General features: G+C 41.0%; 1 protein-coding gene across 2 annotated transcripts in view; it reads right to left on the reverse strand.

The window, feature by feature from the left end:
* The window catches only part of LOC101860388 (BTB/POZ domain-containing protein 6), a 52225-nt gene extending 41226 nt beyond the window's left edge, over window positions 1–10999 (reverse strand). The window contains exons 1-2 of one of the 2 annotated variants that reach the window (XM_005092322.3): window positions 10894–10999; window positions 4340–4385 (exon numbers count right to left, since the gene is read on the reverse strand). The gene's annotated coding sequence lies outside the window, so the exon portion shown is untranslated. Of the gene's footprint in view, window positions 1–4339; window positions 4386–7898; window positions 7921–10893 lie in introns of those variants that run through there. The other variant, XM_035968188.1, reaches the window with a different exon arrangement.
* Window positions 11000–11217: the final 218 nt, after the last annotated feature.

The following is an 11217-nucleotide window of genomic DNA, read 5'->3' on the forward strand; positions in this document are numbered from 1 at the left end:
GGGGGGGGGGTAAGGAAATGTGTCTCTTAATTGTCACACGAAGCAAATAATCATGTAAAATAGCTTCTATTAACCACCAAAAAAAATAATCATCATCATGTGAAAGGGCAAAAGGAGTAGGCGGAATGAGAGAGGTTTGTAGCTTGCGGGTGTGCCTCTACAGTTAGTATATAAATCACGGCTATCATGACGACAAGATTTGCCGGTATGTTTGATAAGGATACCTAGAACTTTAAACATAACAGGCGGGAGTGGGCGGTACGCGACAGGGTACTTGGCTCGAAAAGAGGGACTTATTGCACAAGAGACCAGTCAAATGACGCCATGGCCAATTTAGATACCAGAAATTCCTAATTCCTAGTCATTTCAGCAAATACTCCGATGAATATTCAATACGAAAGGCAAACTCTAACACTGTTGAAAGGTGCGGTATACGTATTAGACGGTTCTATAAAATGTATACAGTGCCATTTCAAACATTTTTGTGACGTCAGCACGTGTACTCCGAAACACGATATTTTATACAAGTACATTATTTTAAGGTTGCCGATTAGAAGTCCCCAAACCACGAGTCTTTTATAAAGTTATGATCGTTGGACTTGATTTGAATATATTATACCAAGAACAGTGATGACTGTGTACGGGAAGTTGGGGAAAGGATGAAGTGGGGTGAAACTCATACAGGCTAGTAAAACAACATGCCTTTAAGTTTAAAAAGAAGCACTGTTGCGGATTCGACTCAGGCCACCCTACCACTGCCCAGCACGACACCACCTGAACATAGCAATAAGACCAAGCTACAGGTGCCCATGACAGGTACATTGTACCTCGTATACAGACATGTCCTTGCAGGAAGAGGAGGGGACAATAAGAAAATAATAACTTATAGCAACGTAGAACTGATATTTTTAATGCGTGCTAGTAGACAGACGCCATACGACTTGAGCAAAAAACTGGAAACCGTTTCCACTTTCTTTGAACGTAACAATACTAAACACTAGTCTTAATACAATGAAAAATCAACAACCCCCCCCAACCCCCATTCCAGACGAATTCATGAATACTGAACATGGGAATTACGTCTGTCGAATATGTTTTATTTGTTTTAGTAGAGGTTTTACGGCGCTCGCAACTGAATAACGTCTGTCGAAAATTACTTACTAATTTTTTTAAAAGAAAAGAAAATAATGTGCTACGGACAGGGTTCACTGGGTCAAGGCCTACTTGACGGCAAACCATGAACTAGCTACAACATCAACGAAACCAACAAAGAACCGGTCCTACGGCTGTTGGTGAAAAATAGGGCGCGTGCACTATACAGAAAAAAAGCAATCTCTAAAAAACAAAAAACCCACAAGGCAAGGGTCCATCAGAAAACCGAGTCTAACTGAGCCATAAGGTAGGTGAGAAGAACAATTTGCGTCACAGAGTCGTATAAAGTATACTTATACAGAAAGTGCTTAACCCCGGAGCAGATGGTACAAGACCACCTGCTCCACACAGCGCTCGTAGCCTATGTTGAAGGTACACAACCCCCCCCCCCCCCAACCACCCCCAGAAAGAGGGGGGGGGAATAGAAAGTTCCTTACAAGAGTGCCTTGAGGAAACTTTTTTGCGAAGTGTCTGTTCTAAAGGCAAAAGACAATGTTGGACTCGGCGTAGCCAGGAATAGGAAACGCGTCCCTCTTTGATCACGAGTCCTTTGAGTTGTATAGAAAGAAACATTCCGACGCCATAACGCTCACTTGACGTTGTTTTTTTTGGTTTGTTTTTTGTTGTTGTTGTTTGTTTGTTTGTTTTGTGTGTGTGGGGGGGGGGGCGCAGGAGGAACCCACGATCGACTGACAACATTTTTTTAAAAATCGGCAGAACAATAGTAAAAAGAAGGATGATCTGCCAGAGGCACCATCCAATCACTCACTGACCATGAGTCCAGAGGTCAAAAATAGCATGTCTGTGTGCATGGGGGAGAAAACTGTGCGTGTGTGCGTGTGTGTAAGGGGGGGAGGGGGTAGAGAGATAAGGTCACAAGAGGAACACTCCCAAGGGTCATGCTCCACTGACCGATATCTGACGAAGGTTAATACCAATTGGCATTGGTATGCCTTAAGCTCACTGAAGAAAAACGTACTATTGTCAAGCTCAGCCTATAAGTCTTTTGCTCTTTTTTGTGAAAAGGTTATTCCTTTTCCCAAGTGTTTGAAACTACTTCACTTATTTGAAGAGTTGAAGCCTTTGTTATTACTATTATACAGCATGTACGGTTGTTTTTGGGCACGCGGAGGGCTCAGTTGGTTTGGTTACAATACGGACGACCTCGGATCGAGTCTGGAACACTCATTTCTTCAACATGGTTACTGTGGGTAATTCTCACAGCCCTTCACTCTAATGTCTAAAAAAAAAAAACCGCCAAGAGAGGAGTGTCAATAACGTACCATTTCTTAAATAACCTGAGTTCAATCCCAAACACATGGAAAACCTTTATTAAAGTTGCTACTACATGTAGATGATTTCATGTGAAAAAACAGAGGGGGGTTGGGGGGGGCATGGTATCAGGAGAGAAAGACAGAGTGTGGATGGATTCAGAACAGGAATGAAAATGAGACAAAAGTGTTTTCCTTACAGGTAGCGGTTTCAGCACAAAGCGCAAAGGCAAAAATACCATATAGACATTAAAGTTTGATGGCAACAACTACACATGAGGAGTAGAGGAACACAAGAACGGCCCTGTCACTTCTTAAATATACATACGATGCAAAGAGAGGCCAAACAGCTTGTATTGTTCTGTCAAAATAACCCCCTACCCCCCATCTCCAATTTCCACCCCTTCCTATTTCTGCTTAGTTTTGTTTTGTTTTTCTTCCCCAAAGACCAGATTGTGTTTGCTGTCTACAGCCCCCTCAGCCTCCTTGCCCTGGAGGCCCACTGCAGCAGGCCATGGGAAGCTGCTCAGACAACATAGAGATGGATGGCCTGGTGTGTTTATTTGACCAGGCAGACCACGTTCAGCGGATGGAAAAAAACCAAGGTCGTGGTGAATATATATGAACAGAAGGTGAAGCTAGGTCATTGTTAACCAATCACAGCAAGCCACAATAATAGCATCACATGCATACAGAGACAGAGTGAGGAAGAGAACTTTGAGGGTACAACTCATATGAGAGCATTTTGAGTACTAGTTCTGAGATGGCCAAAAGAAATAATATAACAACATTGCTTTCACTTTCGATGCCTAACCCTGGCTAGTCAAAATTCCAGGTTTAGAAATCACGAATTCCAGTGTCAAAATCTAACAAATCGTTCAGGACTTCAAATGTTTTAAAACGAAAAATCATCCTGAATCTGAAGAAATGAGTCAAATCTTAAGTAAATTAAGACAACCATTCAGATTATCTATTTTTGAGGTTACTAATTTAATTATTGAGGGTAGCTTAACACACACGCTTGAAAGTTAACCATGTCAGCATGCAAAGAGAGGTGTTACATTTAATTTTAGATCCTAAATCACACTCTACAAGAAAACAGGCTAAAACATCTGTCGACAAACTTTTACATAAAGTGTAAGAAAGTCATCATTGAAAACAACATTATAACAGAGGGATCAGACAGGTCCCTGTCAAAAGAAAAATAAAACATAGCACCACAGAAAATACCAGATTCCACACATTTTTAAACACATCATCCTAGACAAAGCAGTTAGTAATTCATTCCTTATTTATTCAACATTGAACATCCTGCAAAATTTGATTCATTTTATTCCATTTATTTGCCAAAAGAATCATAAAAGCAATATGTTTTTCAGTTCATGATTCATACTATACTAGAATCATACTGTAGGCAGAAATATACACGCAAAGTCCTTAAATGCGTTACGGCAAAAGCATATATACTCCGGTAGAGTTAAACGTTTCTTTTAAAAGCGATAAGTTACAAATTATGGAAGTTAGTTCTGATGACAATTAGTACAACAACACCAAGCATTCATCATTTCCCTGCCTACCATGATTATCAACAAAATGTATGTCATTCAGTTCCTCCTCTTCTTCTTCATTTTCGAAGACGGACGGACAGACAGTCAAACCGTTGGTAGGCACTAACTGAGAACTTCTCTGGGCCCTGGCCACATTGGTATAGGGGTGTGCGTCTCAGACTTTAAATTTGAGGTGCACTGTGGTACAGTATGGTGCTTCAATACATTATTTATTCAATGTTTATCTAAACCTTTTTTATTCTACAAAAGTTTGAGAAGAACACATATTTTCAAAACTTAGCTCCTAAACTTCTAGAAAATAAGACAAAGAAAGCTTGAAACAACTGCTCAACTTGTATTAGTACTCACAACAACAATCAGGACTCCTGCGCAGGTACCATCTTCACATAAAAGTCTGTAACAAAGAAAAAGTTCCAACAGTTTCTCAAATAGCATAATTAATTACACACGAAATATCAGTCAATCCTGCTCTAACAGCCACCTGTCCCAGACAATCACCGGTACAAATGACGATCCCTAACATCTCCCCTCATGTTTTTTAAATTACAATGACACTATACAACAGCATGTCTACCATACTAAGACATCATGTAAACCTTCAGCTGACCCTAAACTATATTTAATTTTTTTAACTTCAGCCCGGTAAATGTATGATGCTCGTAATTGCATTATATTAGTAGGAAGATCATAAGAGTGTGCAGGACACAAGTTGGTTGATTTCATGATGTACTTTCATAGCATAGCTTGGTTTTACTTTGAAAGTCAAAATTGTATGTGTTTAAAAATACAGTGAAAATTAAGTTTTAAAAGCAGCAACTTACATTTTTAAAACAAAACAACACTATTTACAACATGGAGTAAAGACCAATGGCCTTGCTTAAGTCATAAAATCGAGCATTCTGTTGGGATCAAAGATGTGAACAAATTCCTTAAATAAGTAAATTTAAAAAATAATTTGTTACTCTAATCCAGCAAATGTGAATAGAACATACATGCAAATCTGAAGAACTGCACATCAATCTCTCTTCTTCCGCGACTGTGACTATGACTAAAACATTGATTATAATGATGGACAACTACAAAACTACAGCTGAACCTGCCAAGATGACCAACTGTACAAACAGACACTTTTCATTTCCCCCCTGCATATTTTTCTACATAAAGGCACTGCGTAAAATCAATAACCTGTCTTACACTGTTACATGGATGCAGCCACTATATTTTATCAACCAACAGCTCAAAAATCTTGTTTGAGATGGCTACACAAATCCTTCATTGCACTGCATGTGGCAATAAAGTTTAATTCGAGCCCTGACGAAGTGGACGAGGTATCATAAAATCCATTCAGCCACTTGTCATTATTAGTGAGTCCTTCATGAATAATAGACCGGTTGCATAGGTCCCTCCCACTGCATACCCAAGTTGACCAGTCGGTAATAAATTTTCAGCTGCTGGTGAGAGAGGCGTGTGAACCCTCATTTATAATCCAGTACACAGCCCACAACTCTGACGATAAAAACATAAGAAGACCTAGTGGGTAAAAATATGCCCCCCTATTTTAACCCATAATTTGATATTTTACAGTTACATTTGAAATTTTCTTGAAAATAATTGATTTACAACAGTTTTAGTGGCTCTATGTGTGATCTGCAGCAAACAGTGTAACTGCAGTTTGACCCCTGAAGCAGTGCTTAAAAAACTGTGTGCGGGAGTGAAAGTAAAAATTTACCCCTTTACACCTTTGGGAGGGATTCCATAACAAGCGACCATTATGAAACAAAGTAGAAAAGAATCTAGATGGTTAGGGTGAGGATGTTTGAGGAAGGGGTAGGGGGTAGGGTTAGGGGTCAGGGGTTGAACCAAGGTTAGGGTAGGTCTTTTCTTTTGTGTTTGTTGGGGTGGTCGCTCGTTACAGAATTCCTTCCACACCTTTAGAACCTTACCCTACTCCAAGCCTAAACCCTACACTACTAACCATCTAGTAATTACTAGATCTAGAACTATCTCTACATAGAAAACTCAAACTCTTGTTTTATAGTGTTCGCTCCTTAGGGAACTCTTCCTCTATCCTATAGATTTTATTTCTGCAGTCAGATCATGTTATTCTCTCAAAAGGGCTACCTCTATTCGCACCCTGAGTGAGAATAGCGCAGGCAAGCCTTTTGGCTATTCTCACCCGGTGTGCGTTCAGAGTGATAGGCCAACCAACCAGTGTAGGCCTAGCATTCACTGTGAACAAACGTTCCAGCGCTGCGTTGAAAGCGTTTAAAAATAAAAGCGTGCAATTTTGTGTGTGGACAGTGAGAGAGAAAGAGAAGGGGTGGGCTGGGGGAGGGAGGGAGGGAGAGAGGGAGAGAGGGAGAGAGGGAGAGAGGGAGAGAGAGAGAGAGAGAGAGAGAGAGAGAGAGGAGTAGTGCGAGAACTTCCGGGCAAAGCAAAAAGAAGTGCCTATTTGCAACGTTGCGTTGCGATAAGCTCCAGTGCTAAATAAAACGCAGTGCGTTAAATAGAAGGCTTTTAAAATCTACGCTTTGTTGTAGGAAGTTCTGAGCCGAATCAAGAGCGCATCTGCGTTTGAACCATTATTTTTTTATGAGCGTGGGTACAAATCCCAGTCCTGGAAGTTTTTTTTTTTTTTTTTTTTTCTTCTCCTCTTCCCGACAGACTAACACATTTTTTCCCGTAATTAGATTATAACTGGTCGCTTTGTCGTTTTTCATGTAGATCTAGATCTAGTGATGAAGCATGCACATGATCTAGTTTTGTCCGCAAGAGGAGCTTTTATACACAAAGTAGGTCTAGAATCTAGATCTAGATCTGTACTTTTCCTTTTACCAAGGCCTGTTAAAGTTCAATATAGTGGCTTTCCTTGGTCAGAGTCTGAAAAAAAACCTTCTGGGACCAGGATTTGATGCCATGTTTGAAAGCACTAGATCGTAGACAGCTTGTACAGTCGAGTCCACTTATACTTATAACGAGTCCTGAAATAACGAGAAGTCTGTTATAAAGACACTATTCTAAAACCCCCGGTTCTTTCCCTTCTTTATCTTCGTAAATAAACTACTGCTATAGAGCGCAATCAGACGAACACGTGAGTCGGTTTTAAAGAGGAATATATCTGCTGTTGTGCAGAGCGCACAGGTCAATAATACATATTTATATCATATAATATAACCTTGCCAGTTGAATAGCTTTTCGTAATCTAACAAAACAAAGCATGGGAGAGCCCACGTGTGCCAACAATGAAGACTGGAGCGAAAGAGTGGGGAGGGTGTGGCATGCGCAGACAAGCAGAACGCATCGCATGATAGGCCAGCCTAGTCAAATTATCTTAGCCTACCATTCCTCTCACTTTTTCGAGGCGGGGATGGAGAGGTCACAATGCTGTGATGGATGGAGTGAATGTGTGACATGTCATGGGTCTCAACTCAGAATTCTAAAAAAGGAGGAACTTTCCTGGTGATCGCCACAGAAGCCTATTTTCGCGAAACACCCATTACATGTATTATTATACTGTTGAACCCTAGAATGCTGAAATAAAAACCATCAATTTATCAAAGCAAGGTAATTTCATACCAATATATAAACTATATAAAAATGAATCTTGCTTTGAGCCTAGAACCAGAATATAGACTGTCATGACTCATAGCATTAAATTAATTATGGCCTAGATCTATACTAAACATGAAAGACAAAAATTAATGCTCAAACTCCAAGTTGAGTAGAATAGCCCAAGTAGACCTATTCAGTGTGAGAGGTGTAAGAACTGTGGGAGGGCATGATGTAGTGATACTGAAAATCTGCAAATCTTAAACAGAAAGCTAAAATATAGAGATCTAATTTACTGTCACCAATCCAATGAAACGCGAACTCTTAGGCCCCTACTAAGTTCCATAAACATGCTTACAAGTCTTAGTTATGATGGTTCCCGATTTCACACAAGGCCTGCATCAACGACACTTTACTTTGCAGAGAGTAGAGAGCTGTAGTAGTAATCAAAATTCTAAACATTAAACATTTGCTTCCAGTTTCAGTTTCTTTGTCCTCTGGTGTTGCATCCAGCCCTCCCCCTATCCCAGAGTGCATCTTTACAACAACAAAAAAATAATCTCCCCCCATTCCTGAGTCCTGTACTTCGCAGCGCTCAGAACGCGCGCAGGTTCATTGACCGGTCACAATGGCGAGCCCGACAAGACGCTTGTATAACTTTCTTTTCGTTTCTTTTTTTTTTTTGGGTGGTTGCCCCCACAAGCGACAGCACAGTGACAAATACAGTAGTCTCCGTCTAAGATCCCACCGCTTACGATCCTGGTTCGCTTAAGATCCCGCTGTTTTAAGAAAACAGAATTTTTACTATACAAAAGTCACCCCTAAGGTCCCGCTCTGATTCACTCTGAATGTCTACATTCGGCTAAGATCCCGCATTTCAGATCATAATTTGCGGAACAAAAACCCGGGCGGGGCAGCCGATCAACCAAAAGTGAAAAGTTGAGATCAATAAACTGTCCATCGTGTCAAAGATCAGCCACTATCGTGAATGTGATCACATACACGTTGAAAAACTCGATGAAGCGATACAATGTTTGCCCCAGACGGGATCACACCGGGGTGTGAACTGACCGACACATTTGTTTTCCCCGAACAACGCACTCACACCTGAGCTCTCCCCCTAGACTTACATCACTTGCTGGGTGGGTAGGGCCTACATGTTCACTCCAGGAGGGATCACATTGAACTGTGAACTCTTCCCTGACCATTGCAGAAGTTGTCTCTACTCCCGAATTTGCGAGGCAGACTGGGGGGGGGGGGGAGGCTCGGTCAGAGATGGAAAGCTATACATTTTCGACAGGTTAGAGGGAGGGGCAACTGGATAAGCGTAGAATTTGAGACTCATGATAGGATAAGTGAAAATGGCACGTCTCATCCCACTATACACTGTGATAGGTCATCGAGGTTAACCACTCTTTGCTCGCCATATGCCATAAACTCACCAAGCGGTCACGTCAGTTCATTTTAGAGTGGAGGGAGACCATTCTACCGATTGTGGGCCTTAACATGGGTCACCATAGATTCTTCCCTGGGTTCGTCGGTTAAGATCCCGGTTCGCCTAAGATCCCGTATTTCCTTGCTCCCGAGCACCGGGATCTTAGGCGGAGACTACTATATTGTGATTTATTTTCATGGCGACACCACGTTTGTAATGCCGAACCTGCATGTTACAATAAAGGTTGTGTTATCAGACAATGACTGACAAATTTCTGGGTAGTAACGAAAGCGAAAGTAGATCTTGATTTTCCAGTCGAGCCTTGGTGACACATTTCCGCTTGCCGCCAAAGCCACCAGTTCGCATGAAACGTACTCTCAGAGCCGAATTAATCACGATCGCGACCGGCAGAAATGAACTTAAAAAGGACGTTAATGGATTTGGTTTTCAAATCTTCGAGATCTTTTATGTATTTTCCCGGGTCTCGGCGATTTTTTTTTAATTCCCAGGGCCTGGCAGTCACCCTGCTCCCAACAACTCTCTTTCTGATTGGCCCGCTGTCGCGGTAGCGGAGTTTAGCGGAGGAAATGGCGGTAGCGGAAATCCGCTAAATAGCGGACTATTGAGACCCATGCATGTGCAAGCAGACGGAACACACCACAGGGTGGGTGTGGTGGGGTGGGGAACAACACAGCAGGCTAGTTCGCCTGAGCCCTTTCATTCTGATCGCCAAAGCCGAGCTGTCGTCAACGTCGCTAGTCTAAAGAAAGAAACCTGATTCAATTTTTGATCAAGTAAGTCCTAGAGGTCATGTTGAACAGAATCATCATCAAGGGAGATAACATAAAGAAATATACACAGATTCCCAAACTCATAGATTAGGCCTACTTTTTAAAATTTCCGTTGAATTTATTACGGCATCCCTTAAATAAAACGAGAATCCTGCTATAACAGACATTTCGCACAGGTCCCCTCCTTCTCATCATAACAGGATTTAACTGGATACGTTCTCTAGGCCTAACGTAAGAGAATGTAGATCTAGACACTACCCCCTGCTAATTTAAACGCTGAAACCTAGGCCTAGAAATCTAGATCAGGCGACGTCACGTGTGATGGCAAAACATAAAGTGCACATAGAGATAGATCTAGCCTAATAATTAGAATCTATTTTTAGGTATTGTATGACACTGCGGACAGGAAATAGTGCTTAGACCGAGTTGCACCATCTTGTTATTGTTATCCAAGCGCCTTTTGACTTGCTCTTAAACTCAAAATAATTATGATTATGAGAGATTAACAAAACGACTTTTACTTTTGGGCTCAGAAACAACTGTAAGATCTAATATCTAATCTTGATTTAGAATAGATCTAGATCTAGATCTAGATCTAGATCTACAAATCTAGACTAGATATATCTAGATCTAGATCTAGATCTAGATATCTAGATCTCTCCCCAATATTATATTGATCGGAATAAGACAACGTCATTTGTCATAAAAAAGGAGTCAAATCCTCTAGATTCTAGATCTAGAATCTAGATCTAGATTCTAGATCTAGATCTAGATTATCAAGAAAAAAGTTGAGAAAGCTTCCACAGGCAAAACTACAATTATGACATGTAGAAACGATGGCTTGGCTTACTAGATTCTAGATCTAGATCTAGATTAGACATCTAGATTTAGATTCTAGTTTCACAGTCACAGTTGTCAAGTTGTGGAAAAAGCGGGATTTTGACACATGATGGATCGGAAAGTAGCCCATCGCCGAAGAGTGACCCATCAAAAAGAGCAAACAATTTGAGTTTTGATGTCTAGGTCTATCATTATTGAGGAGCCAATTCAATGTCGTATTAAAAAGACTTAATTCAGGCAGGCAGGTCAAGGGACGAAAGGCGTACCCTCGGTTCATAATAACTCACCCTTTGTTGAAGCCCGAACTCTACACCCACCAGTCAGTACCAGACCAACCAGTCAGTCAGTTCACTGAGTTTGAGAGGTAAACAAAGGCAACCTCAAAAGTTTCTCAAAACAAGAATGTCAACAATGACGCCTCCCTCCCATCGTCCATGACTTCAAAACTGCAGCCTGTAGGCAACAGCAGACATCATTTTTCCCCTTTGACTTCCCTCCATTTGAGAACTTTACAGAATCATCATTTCTAGACATTAAAGGTTTTTATTTAATCTCCGTTCAAATATACTTTCTTGCCTTAATTGAAATTGTTTTTAAAAAAATACTATTTT

Source organism: Aplysia californica, unplaced genomic scaffold (genome assembly GCF_000002075.1).
Source record: "Aplysia californica isolate F4 #8 unplaced genomic scaffold, AplCal3.0 scaffold00044, whole genome shotgun sequence".
NCBI classification, from domain to species: Eukaryota; Metazoa; Mollusca; class Gastropoda; order Aplysiida; family Aplysiidae; genus Aplysia; species Aplysia californica.